The sequence below is a fragment of the Mesocricetus auratus genome, unplaced genomic scaffold, assembly GCF_017639785.1.
Source record: "Mesocricetus auratus isolate SY011 unplaced genomic scaffold, BCM_Maur_2.0 Super-Scaffold_100022, whole genome shotgun sequence".
Taxonomy (NCBI): Eukaryota; Metazoa; Chordata; class Mammalia; order Rodentia; family Cricetidae; genus Mesocricetus; species Mesocricetus auratus.
This window is the reverse complement of record NW_024429203.1, coordinates 24,012,609-24,026,575: the sequence shown is the minus strand read 5'-3', so window position 1 is coordinate 24,026,575 and position 13,967 is coordinate 24,012,609. Positions and strand designations below refer to the sequence as shown.

At 51.9% G+C, this 13,967-nt stretch overlaps 1 protein-coding gene across 4 annotated transcripts in view; it reads right to left on the bottom strand.

Annotated features, from left to right (window-relative positions):
- Fxyd6 (FXYD domain containing ion transport regulator 6) overlaps positions 1–11,174 on the bottom strand; it is a 33,119-nt gene extending 21,945 nt beyond the window's left edge. The window contains exon 1 of one of the 4 annotated variants that reach the window (XM_005069464.4): positions 10,854–11,174. The gene's annotated coding sequence lies outside the window, so the exon portion shown is untranslated. Of the gene's footprint in view, positions 1–10,683; positions 10,822–10,853 lie in introns of those variants that run through there. The other 3 variants (XM_013112791.3, XM_040729811.1, XM_021226760.2) reach the window with 3 other exon arrangements.
- Positions 11,175–13,967: the final 2,793 nt, after the last annotated feature.

Here is a 13,967-nt window from a genome sequence, read left to right as displayed (position 1 = left end):
CAGGTCTATGAGAATGGGTGCTGTGACCTCAGGTCTATGAGAATGGGTGCTGTGACCGTGACCTCAGGTCTATGAGAATGGGTGCTGTGACCTCAGATCTATGAGAATGGGTGCTGTGACCGTGACCCCAGGTCTATGAGAATGGGTGCCGTGACCTCAGATCTATGAGAATGGGTGCTGTGACCTCAGGTCTATGAGAATGGGTGCTGTGACCTCAGGTCTATGAGAATGGGTGCTGTGACCTCAGGTCTATGAGAATGGATGCTGTGACCGTGACCTCAGGTCTATGAGAATGGGTGCTGTGACCTCAGGTCTATGAGAATGGGTGCCGTGACCTCAGGTCTATTAGAATGGGTGCTATGACCTCAGTTCTATGAGAATGGGTGCTGTGACCGTGACCTCAGGTCTATGAGAATGGGTGCCGTGACCTCAGGTCTATGAGAATGGGTGCTGTGACCTCAGGTCTATGAGAATGGGTGCTGTGACCTCAGGTCTATGAGAATGGGTGCTGTGACCGTGACCTCAGGTCTATGAGAATGGGTGCTGTGACCTCAGGTCTATGAGAATGGGTGCTGTGGCCTCAGATCTATGAGAATGGGTGCTGTGACCTCAGGTCTATGAGAATGGGTGCTGTGACCTCAGATCTATGAGAATGGGTGCTATGACCTCAGGTCTATGAGAATGGGTGCCGTGACCTCAGGTCTGTGAGAATGGGTGCTGTGACCGTGACCTCAGGTCTATGAGAATGGGTGCTGTGACCCCAGGTCTATGAGAATGGGTGCTATGACCTCAGGTCTGTGAGAATGGGTGCTATGACCTCAGGTCTATGAGAATGGATGCCGTGACCTCAGGTCTATGAGAATGGATGCTGTGACCATGACCTCAGGTCTATGAGAATGGATGTTGTGACCCCAGGTCTATGAGAATGGATGCTGTGACCGTGACCTCAGGTCTATGAGAATGGGTGCTGTGACCTCAGGTCTATGAGAATGGGTGCCGTGACCTCAGGTCTATGAGAATGGGTGCTGTGACCTCAGATCTATGAGAATGGGTGCTGTGACCGTGACCTCAGGTCTATGAGAATGGGTGCTGTGACCTCAGATCTATGAGAATGGGTGCTGTGACCTCAGATCTATGAGAATGGGTGCTGTGACCGTGACCCCAGGTCTATGAGAATGGGTGCCGTGACCTCAGGTCTATGAGAATGGGTGCTGTGACCTCAGGTCTATGAGAATGGGTGCTGTGACCTCAGGTCTATGAGAATGGGTGCTGTGACCGTGACCTCAGGTCTATGAGAATGGGTGCTGTGACCTCAGGTCTATGAGAATGGGTGCTGTGGCCTCAGGTCTATGAGAATGGGTGCTGTGACCGTGGCCTCAGGTCTATTAGAATGGGTGCCGTGACCTCAGGTCTATGAGAATGGGTGCTGTGATCTTTGCGTAGCCACAGTTGCTGGGTGCCTTCCACAGCCCCACTTGTTACCACTGCTATCTCCTCCTGGGAGGGAGCCTGACCTACAGCTTCACCTCCTTTGCCCTCAGCCTATGGTCCGCTCAAGTTTGCCCCTCACAGTCTCTCTCTAGTGGCCAAAAGGAATGCGTAGGAGGCTTCAGTGTCTCATTGCCACCAGAGATGCCAGAATCGAGGAAGAGACAGAAAAGTCTGGTGGTGAGATATAGGGCTACAGACATGGTGTGTGTGTGTGTGTGTGTGTGTGTGTGTGTGTGTGTGTGTGAGATGTATGTATGTGATAGTGTGTGTGATGCTGTATGTTTGTGTGATGTGTGTGTGCTGGTGTGTGTGTGAGAGATGGTGTGTATGTGTGTGTGCTGGTGTTTGTGTGTGTGTGTGTGTGTGTGTGTGTGTGTGTGTGTGTGTGTGTGTATAGCTAAGCAGGAAGCTGCAAAAAGGGGCAGGGAAACCAGGCAATGGTGGCGCACACCTTTAATCCCAGCACTTGAGAGGCAGAGGCAGACAGATCTCTGTGAGTTCAAGGATGGCCTGTCTACAGAGCTAGTTTCAGAACAGCCAGGGCTACATAGAAAAACCCTGTCTCAGGAAAAAAAAAGGGAGGTCAGGAAAAGGGTTCTGCTGAGCATCAGGCCATTTGTCCCCCAAGTAGCAGAACACCTACTGTTCCTGAAGTTCAGCTCTATGAGTGATCGTCCCTGCCTTGCCTGGTTGAGGACAGGTTCCATGTCAGCCATGTGCAATGAAGACAGATTGGTATGTGGCGTGGTATGGTGGCACACACCACTAATCCCAGCATTCAGGAGGTGGATACAAAAAGACTGGGAGTTCAAGGTCATCCTCAGCTACACAGTGAGTTTGAGGCCGCAGCTACACAGGAATCTCACAAACCATGGATTCCATGAGACCCTATCTGAGGGAGAAGGTACCTGTGCTTAGCAGCTGGCACAGTACTGGCTCCTTAGGCATCAGCTGGTGGGCTCATTACTGCTACCATTGCCTGTCCTCTCCTCCTTTCCTTCATCTCTGCTTTTCCCTGGACAAGGGGGGCAAGAAAAGGAAGAGGGGCAGGAAAAGCCCCTTTGCTACCTCTCCCCTGCATTGTCCACAAATACTAGAGGGTTCTAGTGGCCTACACTGACATGAGGCAGGGAGGGCTTGGCCCACAGCTGGCACGGGCTCCCCAAGCACTGCTTTCTGCCTCAAGATCAACAGCTGTCACCAGGGCCTCAAAGCAGGTGACACAAAGATTATGCTGGAGGAGGGGCCAGAGAACAGAGTGCCGACCAGAACCAAGAGGCACTGTCACTGTCAGCAAAGGAGGGAAAGAGGTCACAAGATGGGACTGAGGACGGCCCAGGGACACTGCTCCCATCAGAAACCGAGCCAGCAGAGTCGAGAGGAAGGATGGAGGGGCAAACAGACAGCAGGGAAAAATAAAAGTCTCCATGCCATCCTCCTGCCAACAGGGTTCTTGCCTGACTTCACTGGGCTCCCTCTGCCAGGCCCCTGACTTCCTGGTTATCACGATGCTCTAAAGAGCGAAGAAAAAAAAACACAGAGTGTGGTGCCTGCGTGGGGAAAGTCAACAGACGGCTGCGAGGACAGGGGAAAGCGCCTCACACCGTTCCCTGGCAGCCGGGCAGTGTTAGGCACAGCTGTGCCCCAACCCTTGAGGTCCTCAGGCTCCTCCCTAGCTACCAAGACCAATCTTCTTCCTTTCCAAAAGTCCTCCAGAGAGACTGCCTTCTGCAAGGGGCCATTTCAGTGTGTCCCTAGGAGGACTGGGCCCCAAGGCCACGCTGACTTCTCTAAGACCTGGGGGCTGTCCCTAAAGTATCACCGGCCCTTCTGTTTTTCTTGAGTTCAGGGAGGCTGATATATCAGATCAGATCTTTCAGCCCTGAACCCTCCAGTGAGCTGAAGCTGGACTGAGGCCCTGACCAGTTGCAGGGGATACTTTCCATTGGAGCTCAGCTCATAGCCAATACCAACAGAACCAGCTGTCCAGCCACCAGCAGCCTTCCATAGGGGCCACTGATCACTTGTATCCTGTCTGGTGAGAATTTTAGGGCATGGAACTGAAGCGAAAGTGTCTTCCCCCACAATACCACCCCCAACACAACCTTTCAACATCAATCTACTTGTGAAAGAGAAATGCTCCTGATGCTAACAGCCACTGATGCCTTAGCCTGGGGTACTTATTCAGATTGATTTCTGTATGGCTGAGATGCAGAGAGCCATTGTGGAAGAGGCTGTGATTTGAGAACGAATATCAGTTTTATCATTCCTATAACCACGGCCACATACTGTTGTCAAGGCCCCTCAGCCAGAATATCCCATCAAGCAAGAGAGACACAGCCCCTGCATGATGGAACTATGATCTAGACATGTTCTCAGGCTACTCTCTCCGTCCCTAACTCCAGTCTGGCTCCAAGGCTCATCTGAGTCACCTTGGGAGCAACAATCCTTTAGTCTGTCCCCTGCATTCTATCACCCATTGGGCTGGTACAACAGCCTGCCTCATTCTTCAGCTACTAAGCATACCTTTAGCCTTCTCCTGCCACTCAGTCGCAGACTTGCAGGACTTGGATGGTAAGACGGCCAGAGATGGGCTAGAATGTCTGCCCCAGGGAGAAGAAGCTGAGCTCTAATAACAGGTGCCAGAACTGGGTTGCTGGGGCATGAATGGGTAGAGACCCGGCACTTTCATGACATGATGACAGTGACTTCTACCTCTGTGACCTTCCTTCCCCAAAGCCATGCCCCAGTCTAAAGACAGGAAAACACTGGTCACATCCCAGGAGAATCCTACAGTAACCTGACCAGTGCTCCTCCTAAGGGCAACAGTCATCAAAACAAAGACACAACCACAGCCAACAAGAGCCCAAGTAGTCATGATAACTAAGGCAAAGTGGTGTCCTAAAGGCAGGATCCTGGGACAGAAAGGGGACATTGGGTAAACAGGGATGTCTGCATAGAGTGTTAATTCTAGTTTACAATGTATCAGCAGCAGCTAGAATCAGGTAAAGACTGTGGCTCACAAAGGAACATCTGAGTGACAGTAGTAGCTGTGAACAAGGGGAGGCATTGAGTTCTGTGTGTCCACCCAAGTTTCCCCATAAACATGAAACCATCCAAAGAAAAGTCTGCTCCTAACTGAATTTGGATATTCAGTTAAAAAACCAAATCAGTCGTGCGTTCTCTACCCACCCCTAGCCCACCAGCTCACTTCCCTGGCACCGTGCAGAGCACAGGTGTTCCCATGCCACATGGCTTTGGTAGTAGACGAGGCATAGCTGGTTCATTGCCACAGAGCCAAGAGCCAGCCAAGGCTTTTAAAGCTGTCTTTTAAAGCAAGTGTGTTTGGTTGTGATCAGAGAGGCCACTGAGAGACCTGTGGCCCATTTGCTTGCCCTGTATTTTAAATACCCATTGAATAAACAATTAAATATCAATTCTTAGTTTAAGAGCCTAGCTTGAAATGACGGCTCTCGCCACAGACTGCCCACCGCACCCCAACCCTCCCCAGAGCAGAACAAATGAGGAGATGGCCTCAAAGCTGGTAAGGGAAAGGAGAGAGTAGAAGGTAGACCTGGAAATCTGGTGGCCTGAGTTACTTTGTCTTGAATTCCTTGTGGTGCCCAGAAGGCAGCTGGGCAGCCTAGCAACAGGGTAATTAAGTCCCCCTAGCCCCCAGCCCCCCCCACTGCCCTTTCAGAAAGGACTAGGCCTTCATGCCTGGCAAGGGCCCAGGGTCTAGGGTTCTTCTCCATCATGCCTCCCTCATGGAAGAGGGGGATCCCCCAAGCTGCTAAGACTCAAAACTGTTTCTCTAAGAGCCCAGTCCCAACCCCAGCTGTCTGTGCAGGGCAGGGTCAGAGGCTAAAGCGCCCTATTACACAGCAGAGCACAATAACTCTAGGAGCTTTTGCCTTTAACCTGAAGTTACTTCTGGGAGAGGGGAAGTTGGCCACAAGAAACAAAAGTGAGAACAGCCCTGGGAGAGAGACCAGGCTCTTCCTCAGGAAGGGAAGCATCCCACAAAACTCAAACCCAGGCCTGGTTTCCACATGTCTTCCTGGAAAGACTCCAAACTGACCTACCCTAAGGGCCTGGGACTTGGGGTCACTTCACCGTCACTGCCAACTGAGACAGTCTTCACGGAGCCAACATAGTCAGTCCGCAGAGGAACACTGCAAGCATATGCACTTTAGTTGACATGAACTGCCCAGCATGAGCCAGGCCCATACATCCCATCCAGAGTTCGGAGATCCTGCCTGTCCAGGACAACTGTGTCAGGTTCTAGCTAGTCTAGGTAACCAGTAGCATTACGCAGAAGCCAATGGGCTGGGTGTGTGTGACCCAACCAGCCAGAGACAGATCACCCCCTATTCTGCATGTGTGTGTGTGTACATGTGTCCCAGAAATTATAAATGCCAGCATCTCTGGATGCTGTACAGATATTGACTGATTGGTTAGTTAATTGCCATTTGACCCTGTGTCTTTAAGTCATGATCCACCCTGAGCTCGGAACACCTGAGAATCTCAATGGCATATTTTAAGCATATTGAGGCATTTCATCATGCCTCCCCCAACTCCAGGCCTTCACTTCCTCATCTCTACCATCTGGGTCTCGCCAAACTCCAAAATGGAGCAGTGAATCAGCTCCCTCTGTTAACTTCAGCCTTCAGCATCTGCCAGACTGCCAAGGAAGAGCCATTCCAAGACCATGCATGGGAGGAAAGGAATGGACACCTTAGGGATGGACTAGGTGGAAACTAGAATTGAACACTTCTCAGTGAAGGCTGATTCCACCCATGGGCTCCCAGGGCTTCCTCCAGGTGACCTTGCCTTTACAGAGGAGGGGGCACAGAACGGGGAGAGATGTCTGTAAGCCTACTTAAATGCTGACGGGGAATTAGAAAGAGCTTCCTGGAGGAATGAGCACTTGAGAGGAGCCTTGAAGAGTGACAGAACAGTATGTCATCCTAATGACCGTAAGACGGAGTTATCAACATGGTTCAGCTGCTTTACAGAACTAGCCCCAATACATCTCCATGCTCATCTGACATATGAGGAACAGTTAAAAACAAAAACAAAACTGGAAAGCTCCAGAACCTAGATGTATGGCTCTACAAAGGCTGTCACCCCAGACTCCACAGGCAGGGACAGCATGTTCTAGCAAGTCCCAAGTAGACGGCAGAGCCCAGGGTTACAGTGGGCACCTGGATGCAGCTGACTGGGGAGCGCCTGAAGGGTAGGACCACCCACCCGCCGTTACTCTGTGACAGGACAGTCACACACAGGGGCTGTGACAGGACCAAACTGGAGCCACAGATAACAGCTCTGGTGTCAGAGAGGAGGAACTTACTAGGCCATCGCGAGGGTGAGAGACCGCTGCTGGGGAAAGTAGGCCGGTGTGTGGAAACGGGCAAGCACCTGCTTATGTGTCAGCGACAGAGGGTTATGTATGTGTGAGGAAGGGACTGGGCACGGAAGTGCAAGCGTGCTTATCTGTGAGTCAGGGAGTCCTCCTGTGGAGGGACAGGGCCACAAGGAGGGGCAGGGGTCTCCTGATGGAAGATAGAGGTGAGGTGGGCTGGCAGGGGGAGGGACAGGCCAAATCATTAGATCTGCCTGAGCAGGAGTGAATAAGAAAGCATGGCTCCACAGCTCTACAGGGCTCTGAGAAACGCACAGGGTCTGCCATATTGAAGGGACTTGGCATTTGCTAAAAGCATGAATGAATAAAACCTGGGTCCGGCTTTGCTCCCGAGCTGTGGAGAGCAGAGGGTCTCTGACTCTGTTTTGACTGGGCAGAGGCACTTCCACGGTCCCAATTTGATCTCTGGGGTCCTTCTTCCTTCCTCCCCGCCCCCTCACCCAGCCAGACATTGTTGTGACAAAAGTTTTCCTATGCTGTTTCCAAGCTGGCTTTATATTTCCTGGGTCAAAGTTCTCCCTTTTAAAGCAGAGAAGATGCTGTTAAATGGGCTCCCTCCCAGCTTCTGCCATGGCCAGAGAGGTCCAGCTTCTTGCCAAGGACAGAGATCCAAGATAATGTGTTCCCAAGCTCTTAAAACTGTCCGGAGGTCTTCAGAGACGCACTAAATGCTGTCCCCAGTCTCAGACTCAGCAGAGGTGGCCATTTGGGCCCTTTAAGCTTTTTAGGCCCCATGTGTGTCCTAGCAGAACAGACAGATGACTCTTGCCCAGGAAGTCCCTCCCCTACTCAGCCCATCCTTGGCCTCCCAGCCATTGCCCGGCCAGTGGTGAAAAAGGACCTTTCTCCAGAGAGGCTGGACAGTCTCTTTCCAGCTTAGTTCAACCGTACCCCCGCCACTTTGGTGTCTACAGAGAAATGCAATCTTTTAAGATTGTAGAATCCACACACATTTGGAGGAAGGAGGTGGCTTGGAAATGACTAACTCCCCTGTGGACAGATCCGGAAACAAATGTCCAAGATCTTGGAGGCCACAGGTTACTTGAGCACAGACCAAGCCATTTTTAGGTTGCACCAAGAGACCTGTGGCATGTGTGGAGTAAATGCATTTCCTCTTGGGAAGCACAGTATGCAGGGCTGGGCCAGGGAGCTAGAGCCAGGCTTTTTGTGGGCCACAGGCTCTGTCTCCTGTGAGCTGTGCCTTTTCAGCGCACCCCAGGAGGAGAAGACGGCAATCTGTTAGATGGTGATCCTAGTGGCTACCTGGCACTAACTGCACCCAGATGGTAGCCTGTTGCATCCAGCAGGAAGCAAGTGGAGGTCGAGGACTGTGTGCTCCCCATGGGGGGATCTAGGTAGGTTGATTTCCAAAGGCTGGGGGAGGGGGTCTAAGATTCTCTTCACATCTCTCCTTACCACATCCTTCAACTTCGCTCTCTAAGAAAATATAATGAGGCAGATGCCTCTATCGTCCACACCCAATATGAGGGGATCCTCACTTTGGAAGGGACATTTCCAATCTCCAAAGGACTGATTGCCACCAAGGGAAGAAGGTAAGAGGTACAGGCCTGACAGTGTGGAATCCAAAACCTTGCCTGTGAAGTTTGGCCTCAAGCACTACTGGTTGTGAGACTTTGCCTCAGTTTCCCAACCTGCATCACTGTCCTGAGGCTCTGGAGTCAGGGACTGTGTCTCTTTCCTCACTGTCATGTCCCCAGAAGTTAATAGATAGTGGGTGCTTAAAACCATTGAATGACTGAACGAAATGGGCTCTCCGCCAGTCCAAGGGGCAGCTGGAACCCGGAGGGGAACTCTTTCCTGGAGCTCCAGCCATCGGAGAGCAAGTCTTGGAAGCGTCCTGACAATTCAGCAGCCCTTGGCAGTGCTGCTTATTCTCTCAGAGGCTTAGAAATGAATGGAGGAGCAATCAGGAAGCGGGAAAATGGGGCTGGAGAGAGAGAGACCTGAACTCCACACAGCAGCTGAGTACCTGACTTCCACACACCTGGAACCCTAACAGCTCTGCTCCCTGCTTCTTCTTTCTGCCTACTTGCGTTCTCCATAACAGGCTTCTCTCCCCTCCACAGAGTCCCCTCCAGTCAGAAGGAACCCTTGGAAGAACACAGCTGGCAGAGATGTAAATTCTGGTTTGTGCCCTGCCTGGCCCTGGAGTCTGGCACCTAGGAGAGGTGCCCCTCTACTAAGGAGGCCTGGAAGCTTTGCTTTCACCATGTCCCGCAAGGTGCCTGGGAGATGTCAGAGTCCCCTCTGGGCTTCTCCCTCTCCTGCTTCATACTCTAGACATCCAGGGTAAGGCTGAACAGCAAGAAAACCATCCTCTCTCTCAGCGTGGCCTCACGCAGCCTGGCGTGTGTGTGTGTGTGTGTGTGTGTGTGTGTGTGTGTGTTGGTAAAGTGATGATTTGTGTTACAGAATGAAGGCTGAGGGTTGGTGGTATGCAATGTCAGTGTGTATGTGGAGGATGCATACAGTGTATCTGGTGTGGTTGTATGGTGTGTGTGTGTGGTGTAGTTGGTGTGTATGTGGTGTGTAAGGTGCGTGATATGTTAGGTGTTTATGTGGTGTGGTGTGGTGTGGTGTGCATTTGGTGTCTTTGGTGTTTATGTGTTGTGTTTCATGAGGTGTGCTCAGTGTACATGTGATATATATGTGTGTGGATTATGTTAATGGACTGTGTGGGGTGGCAGGCATGTGAGGCTGTGACGATAATGGGTGTAGTATGTGTACATTTGTTTTTGTGGAGCTTATGATTATGGGATGGGTAAAGGGTCAGGCAGTTTAGAGTAGGAGCCAGCCATAGGGTGTCCTCCCTTAAAAGCCAAGGGTAACCAGTATCTAGGCAACCATATTGGGGGAGGGGAGGCAATCGGAGGTGAGGAATGGGCAGAAAAGGGAGGGAGGCTGAAGTGAAGGGGTTTCCATGGCAACCATGAGACAGGTCACGTGCAAAAGGCCAAGTTGGAAAACAGATACCGACATTCATATATCTACAGTATGAGGTCAGCCAGAGTTCCAGAGCCAGGGGTCCTTCCACAGAGGGCTGGGATGCTCCCTGGTCCCTCTACAAATCTGGAAATCCCAGTTCCTACAGCCCAGGTTAGACAAAGAGAATGAAGGCAGAGGGCACATCAGTGGGGCCAAGCCTCGGTCTGCACAGCAACCTCTGTGTCTGGAGGTTGGTGGCAGCTTGGATGGGCCCATATTTCCAACCTGACTATTCCGGAGCAGGCGCCCAGAGACCCAGGCTCTCAGCCAACTCTACAAAAACAAAAAACAAAAACCGTGCAGACACAAAGGGGGAGGCTCCACCGGGGCTGGGGAACGGTGGAGATAGGGTACCTGTGGCCCTGGAAAGAAAAACCGGGCTTGACAGACCAAGAGAAGTCAATGTATCAGATGAATCCCCTCACCCTAGAATCCCAATGCCTTCTTCAGGGCTCCCTCTCCACTCCCCCAGCCCACGCCCACACCCCACAAGCACCAAGCCAGCAAGTTCCATTTTGTGTGGCTCATGTGTCCACATTCCCAGCTAGTCACATTCCCCGTTCCTAGCATCTCCCACTCCCCTAGGGTCTCCAGCTTCCAAGTAACAAAAGGGAAGCTTCCCCGTTAAAGGGTCCTCTCCCCTTTTCCTGGAGCTCCTGATCCAAGCTCAGAGCAGCCTCGAAAGCATTTCCCAGCCACTAGCATCACCCACGCCACTGCCTGCTTTCCTATCCCGGAACCCTTGGCCTCCGAATGCTTACCTCCTTGTTTACATCCTCAAAGCCGTTTCCCGCCGCCCAGGCGGGGAAGTGGGCACACACCCACTGAAACAAACAACACTCGGAGAAATCTGGCGCTAGAGGAACGGGTCCCCAACCGAACCTCCTCCCCTCGGAATAAGGCGCCAACTTTGCCCACCTCCCCTGCTCACCTGGACGTTGGGTCCCCTCCGAGCGGATCCCGGGAGGATGTGCGGAGTTCCAGCAGCCGGGAGTGGCGCGCTGGGGGCAGGGCAGTGGGCGCGGCTTGTAGCTTTCCCGCCTCCCGGAGCGGGCTGACGGGCTGGGCTCTCGGGTGGCCCTTGTCCGCAGGCTTCTCGGACCGTGACCGACCTCTGCGCTGTCGTCGCCCGCTCCTTCCTCTCCTCGAGCTCTTCGCAAAGGGAAGTGAGGCTGGAAGAAGCAACAGGAGACGCGCGCGGAGGAGGCGCCCAGCGCCCGAGCGAATTTGACAGCAGCTGTTGCTTTTTGATTTTCCTCCTCTGGCGAGGGTAGGAAGCTAGCCAGACTAACACCGTGACAAGGCTGGTGTCTTTTGGAAATAGTAAACTCAGGGGAGGAAAGCAGAAAAATAGGAGGAAACAACTGTGCATCAACCACCCGCAACCTGCATTCTTTGGGTGTGTTAGCAATTAGCGTGAACGGAACCAGAGGTGGGTGGAGTTGTCATTTCAAATAGAGCTGTGGGCTGTGGGGACAAGGCTCTCACCTGAACCAGGATTATGCTGCGCAGGAACCCGTTTTCAAGACACCCCCTCCACACACACACACACACACACACACACACACACACACACACACACACACACACACACACAAACCCTGACTCTGTCAGAAGGCTGTAAGAGTAGCTCTTTCCAGTCTAGTCTCTGAGTCAAAATTCGAGATAACAAATGAATTTGAAGATTTACATCCTAGCTCTGCAATCCTACCTGTAGCGTCAGCTTGAAGGCTCACATATGAAGTCTTCCATTCTCTCACCGGAGATAGGGGAGGTGAGCATAACCCCCAGCAGGTTTTTGACTCACTGTCTCTAATGAGGGCAGAGCTTGCAAGAATGGACAGAGGTCAGCTACCCTACCAGGTTGGTGGACAGGAAGCCCTGCTATGAGGAAGGTTGTCCAAGTCACTCAGCGTGTGTGTTCAAAGGTTGAGGAGAGCAGCTGTCATCATCCCATTCCAGGTCTGATCACAAGGGCTCCCTGACAACCCCCAATCCCTGAAGTGATGGCCCTGCCAGCAAGAGTCCCAGCCCTGCCTCTCCAGCACCCCAGACCTAGACTGGTTTCTCATTTGTGAAAAGAAAGAGGGGAATCTCTGCACATGGTGGTGCAGGCCTTTAATCCCAGCACTTGGGAGGCAGAAGCAGGCACATCCATGAGTTTGAGACCAGCCTGGTCTACAGAGTAAGTTCCATGACAGCCTGGGCTACACAGAAATCCTATCTCAAAAAACCAAAAGGAAAACTTTTTTTTTTAAAGAATGGGGAACTTGATATTTCTGTGACCCTTCAACTTTATTGAATTATATGTTTTGTTTATTGAGACAGGGTTTCTCTGTGTAGCTTGGCTGTCCTGGAATTCACTCACTCTCTAGACCAGGCTGGCCTCAAACTCAGAGACCCGCCTGCCTCTGCCTCCTGAGTGCTGGGATTAAAGGCGTGCGCCACCACTGCCCAGCTTGGTTGAATTATTTTAATTAATGGCCAGCTCTCAAAAGCCCAAGGCAGGAAATAGACATGAAATCAAGGAGGCCTTGGAGCTGGCAGAGAAGCCATCAATGCCTGCCAGGAAGGAACTGAGTTACCCTGCCTAAGGGGAGTCTGTGGAAGACAGTTTGACCCCTTGAGCACAGGACATCAGGATGCTGGGCTGAAAGGACTCCACCCTGACCCAGTTTCAAAGTCACTAGGGTTCTTGTGACAACGAATTGCTATTATCAAAGTCTGGCTCAAGTCTTGCCGATTCACGTGACTCCTGACCCTCTGTCCCCAACCTTTCCTCTGTAAGCTGTACAGAGGACTGTAACCCCTGTCCCTCTCCACTTGCCCAGCGTGGGAGAGATGATACCACATCTCTTACTAGTCCCGTGCCCTGGGCAAGCAGATTGGATCCTCCCTCACAATGCCCTTGAACCACTTACAAGTTGTCCTTGGGAGCCACTCCTAGTACGAGGATGCCAGGCCCAGGCTTTGCAGGCCTGTTTGGGAAAGGACAGGCCAATGGGTCTCCTTGCCCAAGCACCTGTTGCTTCAGTCTGTTTTCTGCCAGAGGATGTGGCCTCGTCTCTCCCCAGGCCTGTGCCTGATGCTGCTGGCTGTCCTGGCTCAGGAGGACAATGGAAGTCAAGCCTGTGCGGACTGGCCAGGGCTCACCTCTCAAACAAGGCTCTTTTTTGTTTATCCAGGTGGAATGTGGGACGTCACTGCTACTAAGAGAGTCATCTCTTCCTTCTAGGGGGTAAAGAAGCACATCTGGTTCCTGTGATGAGTGTGACTAGGGGCTAAAAGAGGCTACCAGTTGCTCTGCTCTTCAACGCACTCCTGTGGGGGATGACTCTTCTCTGAGCCCTGGGCCCAGCTCTGCAGATACAAGAGAGGAAGGAAAGGCATGTTCCCTCATAAATAATGGGTGAAATGGGCTAGAGAGATGGCTCATAAGTTAAGAGCACTGGCTGTTATTCCAGAGAACCTGGGTTTGAGTCCCAGCACCCCCATGGTGGCTCCCAGCCATCTGTAATTGCAGTTTGGGGGAACTGACCCCCTTTCCTAGCTTCCACTGACACAGCAACACATGTGATCCCAGACATATAAGCTGAGCAAAACACCCATATACATTAAATAAATAAATATTAAAAATAATGGGTGAAATGGATATCTATCAAATGATTCCATGGTTTGGAGCCCTGAGAATGTAGCATCTACAAAGAAAGCTGGAGACTCAGGGAGTATTAAGGAAGTGAGGTGACAGAAGAAAGAACTGAGGTGTCAAGAAGGGTTGGGAAGTTAGCCCAGCTCTAGAATAGAAGCAATGTTTGTGTGTGCAAAGGCCCTGGGGCCGAGTGTGTAGGGTGGGAGTTTCTCCTGGTGTGGCAGTAACAGAAGATACAGGCTAGGGAAGGGCACAGATGCCAGCAAGGGATCCCAGCTTCTGTCTTCAGGGCAATGGGAAGCCTCTGGAGGCATAAGACAGTTCCTGTGAACAAGAACTAAGGAGAGGCTGGCTCAAATGGTTCCTGAACAATCTACAGTCAGGATTTAGAAGACT